Consider the following 7,559-nt stretch of genomic DNA (forward strand, 5'->3'; position numbering starts at 1 on the left):
AATCCCTCATCAGGTCCACGCCCCCACCAAGCCCTCCCGGAACCTTCCCCTGCTGCCGCAGGAATTGCAAAACCTGTGCCCACACCTCCGTTCAAAGCCCCAAAGGAGCCCTCCATATCCATCAGAGTTTTACCTGCACTTCAGCACACATCATCTAGTGTATCCATTGCTCCCGATGCGGTCTCTTCTACATTAGAGAGACAGGATGCCTATTTGTAGAGGGCTTCAGAGAACATCTCCAGGACACCTGCAACAACCAACCCCACCGCCCCATGGCCGAACACTTCAACGCCCCCTCCCACTCCATCAAGGACATGCAGGTCCTGGGCCCCCTCCATCACCACACCCTAACCACCCAACGCCAGAAGGAAGAACGCCTCATCTTCCACCTCGAGACCTTCCAATCACATGGCATCAATGTGGACTTCACTGGTTTCCTCACTTCCCCTTTCCCCACCTTATCCCAGTTCCATCCTTCCAACTCAGCACTGCCTTCATGACCTGTCCTACCTGTCCATCATCCTTCCCACCTATCCGCTCCACCCTTTCCTGTGACCTATCACCATTACCCTCACCTCCATCCACCTATTGCACTCTCAGCTACCTTCTCCCCAGCCCCACTGTGCTCCCATTTATCTCTCTAACCCCTCGGCTCACAAGCCTCATTCCTGATGAAGGGCTCTTGCCCAAAACATCGATTCTCCCACTTCTCAGATGCTGCTTGACCTGCTGTGCTTTTCCAGCAACACACTCTCTGATGATGTTACCTCGTATGGAGTCAAAATGTCTGGAAACAAACCTTCCAGCTCAGTGAGCAAATTTACATCCAGAACTTCAACCTCAGCTAAAAATCATCTCAAAACTTGCTCAGAGTGAATGCTGTTCTTAACTGAGAGATTACAAGCACCTGTGTATACGACTAGTTGGCAGTCTCAAAGTGTACTGGAAAATTGAAAATATATAACATTTGGCTGTGAAATGGATACCTGAGTTTTGGTTGCTGTTTTGACAACAATTTGAATTTAACCAATCAGTTTAAATTATTGCCCAGGATACTAAAACCCAATCAAGCTTGAATTTATTATTTTGCCAACATTGAACCAATGAGATGATCCAATTTTGGGGATATAAAAATGTGGCTATTTTGAAAACTAGAGAGAGAGAACAACTGCCACTGAGATAGATCCAAGGAATTTGGAAACACTTTCTATCAAAGGTACCTTTTTCATATGAAACATACTTGCAGTAAAAGGAAAGATGGCCCAGCGAATTCAGCAGCTTGAAGAGTGAAGTCACAGAAGATCACAGCGGCTGTGTGGTTTTGAAATTGAGTTGATATAATTTTAATGTGTCTTAATGGAACACCACATTGTCATTGATTGGAGTTAAGCAGTTAAGAGAAAGGGGGGGGGGGGCTTAGGGATGAGAATAGTAGTTGTTTAATATTCACTTTTAGAGTTAAAAAGAAATTGATGTTATTTTCTTTAAATAGTATAATTTGTGAATTCACTGTCACTCATATTTTAACAGATTGAGGCAAGGTGAGCTCTTCTGGGTGTTTGGTTTTAATTAACAGAGGAGTTCACTGCCATATTGTAACACTATGGACTGAAAGGCCTCTTTCCAACATCACTCTTTTTACAAAAAAAGACCCACAGTTACATAATTGCATATAAGCACTTTTTCTCAATTCAATAATTATGCAAACAAGTAGTACAAAGTTGACAAGATTAGCATTTTAAATTTTAATAAAAATGTTCAGAGAATTGACAACTTGACCTGATCTAGAGAGTTTTGTGCTCTAGTATCAGTTATTGTTAGTTGACGAGCTCATTGCTATCAGTCAGCATTATCTGATAATCATTGTTATGGGCTTTCTTCCTCACTTATTGCACGTATTATGTCATGTATTTGTCTGGGGTGACTTCTGTTCCTTTGCAATGTAGCACCATGATCAGTAATTACTTTGTACAAACTGGCCTGGTTGCATATTTTAGAAATCTTTATTTGTATCCAGGGATCTATAATTGGATTTTTGACTCTATGCCCAATATGTAGTTGTATGGAGTACATATCGCTCAACTCACTTGCTGATTGTGCTCCTTTCAGTTTCCTCTAAATTGAAGTATCATGTGGAGAATCAGAATGTATAAACAATTGGTTGCTAGGCAAGATAATTTGCATTGTCTTCCAGGTATAAATTGTGTTGCGTAAGATAGTCCCTTAATTTTGTTCATCTCCACTCAAAACTTCTCCTGAATGCCCAAACTGCACTTTGTTAAGAGATCAATAAAAGAAAGAGCATTATCTTTGAGATGTGCTGCTGCATGATACATAGTATTGCTGATCATGTTAAATCAGATAAATGTGCTTGAAATCATTGAATGACTTGATTGTGCTATATCTGATCTGTTCCAAAATAGTAGGCACTGGCTGGATCTTAAGAATTGTGATTGCTTTGAAATCTGTGCATATTGGTAATCCTACCACTGTTCAATTGTTGGTATCTACCAGGTAGAAGCTTCCATGAAGCCAAGCTGAGTTTTGGCTGGTATTGCAACTGCACGGAACTGTGGTGATTATATATTTTAAAATCATTTCCTGTGAGCTGTACCATGAAATGCCACTTGTTGTAGTAAGTTGGCACTAGCTCCTGTGTTGACTTTTAAGGTTTGCCTTTTAGAGGGCAATGACACTAATGGTCATACCATTGACATTGGGTGTGAAGTTGTCAATATGAAAATCTTGGTCATCTTTCAGAATGATGCTTTTACTTTGTTGACTGTGCTCATGTTTGTCTATGTGCATGTTAAGACTGACCTTGCTACTAGTGGTATCTTACATCTTAATGGTCTCCTGTGTCTTGTTGGAGGATAGGGCTTAGCTTTTGAAATGAGATTTTCGTATATGTAGGCCCAATGTTCATTGGTGCCAAACGCTTTGCAGATATGAAGAAAGAGTGGACTATTTTGGATTGGTGTGACAAACCCTCACATCTTTGACAGATCTTGCACCTTTCTGATCATTGCATTGGTGTTGTTTGCACCTTAAAATATATATTAACATACATCTTCAAGAAAGACATTAATGATGCAGTGATTAGCCTGTCTGTCAGTTCTCCTTGACAGAAATCACATCATTCCCTTTGTTTCAAGATCTTGTAACAAACTGACCAATAGACTCAGGCTTTTTGTTTTGAAGACATGAATTGGAGTCCTTTAATCCTGAACTAACACATTTGAGCTGGTTTCCAAGGGCTTTGCCGATCATCTTTGGGTTTGTTTATTGCCCTCAGAAAGACCAGATGTGTTAATTCTGCAAATCCCCTCCATGCCAATAGCAAGGAAGATCTCCACTCAGGATCATGCATTGCTTCACCCATTAAGTCGATAAAAGCTGCATGTGTTGCTCAAATAGCTGTAATTCAGTGAAGACATCATTTGCTGCCCAATCCATAATTAATTGTTTATTCTTGAAAGTCTTTTTAAGTAGAGTACCTGGGTTCATTTGCTCCTATCCTTATTTTTCAGTGCTGCCCTTTTATTTTGCTGCCTTTTGTTTCTTTCTTGCTTTATTTTACACTGGTGTAGCCACTACAATTAGTTTTGATGACTTTGCAATTGTGTCTTTCAGAAACATGGGGTTTCTAATCGGTTTCAGCCACTAAGGATGTTTGCAACATATATGAAATCAAGACATGACATAATCCCTCAGCGTTTGAGGACTCTGGGTTGATATTCAACAGAGTTTAGAAGGATGAGGGAGATTTCATTGAAACCTGCAGAATACTGAGAGGCCTGCATGGACATGGAGAAGATGCCTCCACTAATAGGAGAGACTAGGACCTGAGCACACAGCTTCAGAGTGAAGCAATGATCCTTTTGAACTGAGGGGAGGGATTTCTTCAGTGAAAGGCTGGTCAATCTGTGGAACTCTTTGCTGCAAATGATTGTTGAAGCCAGGTCATTGAGTGTATTTAAGAAATACTTAGATAAGTGCTTAATTAGTAAGGAGATTAAGGAATACGTGGAGAAGGCAGGGGAATCTGATAGAAAAACATGTCAGCCATGATCAGATGGTGGAGCACATTTGATGGGCCAATTGGTATAACTCTGCTCCTATGTCTTACTGTTGCGGTCAGCATAGAATGAAATCTGTGTACCTGTGTTGAACATATATTTTAAAGTGTTTGAGAGCTAGTGATAACTGAAGTTTCATTCTGTACCCTGGAATACAGAATCTGATGTTTGTTTTGAAATTTTTGAAGAATTACCTGATTGATCGATATGCATTTGTCTCTCTGATAAGAGAACAGCCCCATAACCAATGTTACTGGCATCAATGGCTACTTTAAGTGCTTGTTTCAGGTTTTGAGTTGAAGCACAGGCTTGCTTGTTAAAATAGCCTTCAGCTTTCCAAAAGAAGTTTGGTATTTCTCATTCATCTACCTTTGCTTTCTTCTCCAGGTCTGTCAGTGGTATGATCACTATATGGACATTTGGGAATGTGGCTTTGTGAGATTTTTTCTGAAGCATCTCCTGATTTCTCACATTGTGGGAGTGGGCGGCTGAGACTGCTTCTATACTTGCTATCCTGGGCAGTGCACACCCACAATGCACCCTGGATAGAGCAATTGTACATTCCAATGAGCTTAGTGATCAGTCTTGAGTTCAATGAGGCCCAAAATGAACTAAATCAATTTTCCAGATATGAGCACACATTAGATGTAATTTAAGTACACTCGGCAATTATTTAAGCCTGCCACTATCTGGTTGATCAGGCTTTGAAAGTTGCCAAGCCTTTTGGAGTCCAAATGACACTGGTTTAACATGTCTGGAGTCATGAAGGTAAGTCTTCCTCATAAAAGTAAATTACTACGGATGCTGGAGTCTGAAACCAAAGAGAAAATGCTGGAAAATCTCAGCAGGTCTGGCAGCATCTGTAAGGAGAGAAAAGAGTTGACGTTTCGAGTCTAATTGACAAAGGGTCAGTTAGACTCGAAACATCAGCTCTTTTCCCTCCTTACAGATGCTGCCAGACCTGCTGAGATGTTCCAGCATTTTCTCTTTTGGTTTCAGAGTCTTCCTCATGCTGATAGTCAACGCAACCTGCCAGTGCTTTTAAGTAAACCTGAGGAGGGTGACCTTATCTAAGCAATCTTCAGGCAGGAATTGGTTCTGGTCACTGCATTAACTTTTCACTAGCTCCAGTTACTGCTGTTAGACTCTGTCAGTTGGTGCTCCATCATGTAGTTAATCACTGCCTGAACCAGGACCAAATTTTCTGGGCCTAGCCTTATGGGAACCTCTCCTACATCCACATGTTGTGGATGCAGGGCGATGCTGCCTGTAACATCAGTGTCTTTTCACTGCATTCCACCTTGTTGATTTCAGGTAGCTAGTCAGATTTCAAACATCTGTGTAGACTTTCCAGCAGGTTGAAACAACTTGGTTGCTTGCTCGATCACTCGAGAAGCTGCTTAAGAGTCAACTACTTTACGGTAGTTCTGGAGTTACCTGTGGGTCAGACTAGGTAAGAGCCATGGATTTCATCCTCTAAAGGACATTAGTGAACCAGATTGACAATTTTCTCTTGCTAGAGAGAAGTGGGCAGAGTGAACATGATGGTCTACTTTAACTGTAGGCTTTCCCATGGTGCAACATACCATTATCTGCATTTACATTTCTTTGCAAATGCTGTCTGTCAAATTGGATATTTGTCAGAACTTAAAGGGATTCCACACATTCAACATGCAGCTGGTGTGTGACTGTAGGCAGGGATTCATGTCGGCCAGTGTCCCTGTGGCATAATGTATTCACTATGTGACTTGACAGACCACTGGTCTCAGCACGATTCTGGTGAAGATCCTCCAACGATCCAGCTTCTCTGTTTTCCAGTACTGGTGCCAGTGTTGCATGTATCAAATCTCACTCCTCCCACAACAAAAACAATTTTCACTCTCTCAATCTTACCTTATCCCAATTTGCTCAGGGATCACAGGCTCTGCTTGTCAATTAAGCTCCCACTTGCTCATAAGCCATGAGCTGAATTTCTTTCTTTGCCCTACCTATAATCGCTGGTTCCTGAATGAACCACAACAATTGAATCCTCCCCGTTGTGTTGCAAGTTCCTTTCTGGCTCTGAGCAGATGTCCTCAATCCTGGCATTGGAGAAGGAAAGGAGCCTCCGGTCACTATTGCCATTACATTTTTATTAATTTCCTCCTCCCATTAAACAGCAATCAACCCTATGCCACAGTGGCATGTTCAGTTTGCTTTTTTTAAATAATTGCAGCCTTGCTTTTGTCCAGACAGGCTGCGAGAATAATGAACCTGACAGACATTTGCAAAGGCTGAAGCTCTGCCGGTATATTTTCCTGTACTGTGTGGACTGTGCATGGCAGCGGCTTCTGGAAGTGAAAGCTCGGGACTGGCAAACCAATTGGTGGCCGCGCAGATGAGGGAGAATGTTGCTCACAGTCACGACCCTCCATCCCCCGATTCTAGAACTTGTCTCTAATGCAAGGAACATGGGAGAACAGATTCTGCACTCATCCTTCATTGACTGACCAACTACGGCGAAAATGCCTGTCTTATCTTCTGGATAACACGAAAACACTTCCCTTTATCCCAAGAGCACCTTGTCAGAAAAGAAGTCCAAACCCACTGATTCATCTTTTCTGATTAAGTTTGGGATTTCAAAATAAAAATCATGATGTGATTTGTATGGTCTGGGAGTTGATGGTTTGGTAATCGGAGGTGGGGTCATGGTCGAGGGGGCGGTAGGAGGAGGTGTCCTCGAGTTGGCGTCTGGCTTCAGTGGTGTATAGGTCAGTGCGCCAGATTACCACTGCACCCCCTTTATCTGCTGGCTGGTTGGTGAGGTCGGGATTGGAGCAGAGGGAGTGGAGGGCTGCGCGTTGTGAGGGTGAGAGATTGGAGTGGGGGAGGGGTAGACAGGTTGAGGTGGTTAATGTCTCGGCGGCAGTTGGAAATGAAGAGGTCGAGGGCGGGTAATAGGCCAGCACAGGGTGTCCAGGTGGATGGAGTATGTTGGAGGCGAGTGAAGGGGTCCTTGGAAGGTGGACGGGAGTCCTGATCTACATACATCAAAACAAACGTTTGTTTAAGTGCATGATAATGGGGTTGAAGATTTTTCAGAAAGGTGGTCCATCAGAATGTACAGACTACAGATTCAAAAACACCAGCAACGGTTCTCCTTCAAGATCCTCTGCTCCACACTCACAGCAATGTGCCAGCACCTAACCTCTCTACAGTCCCGCCCACCTTCCAAGAACCCCTTCACTCACCTCCAACACACTCCATCCACCTGGACACCCCGTGCTGGCCTATTCATTTCCAACTGCCGCCGAGACATTAACCACCTCAACCTGTCTACCCCTCCCCCACTCCAATCTCTCACCCTCACAACGCGCAGCCCTCCACTCCCTCTGCTCCAATCCCGACCTCACCAACCAGCCAGCAGATAAAGGGGGTGCAGTGGTAATCTGGCGCACTGACCTATACACCACTGAAGCCAGACGCCAACTCGAGGACACC

The sequence above is a fragment of the Chiloscyllium plagiosum genome, chromosome 14, assembly GCF_004010195.1.
Source record: "Chiloscyllium plagiosum isolate BGI_BamShark_2017 chromosome 14, ASM401019v2, whole genome shotgun sequence".
Classification (NCBI taxonomy): domain Eukaryota; kingdom Metazoa; phylum Chordata; class Chondrichthyes; order Orectolobiformes; family Hemiscylliidae; genus Chiloscyllium; species Chiloscyllium plagiosum.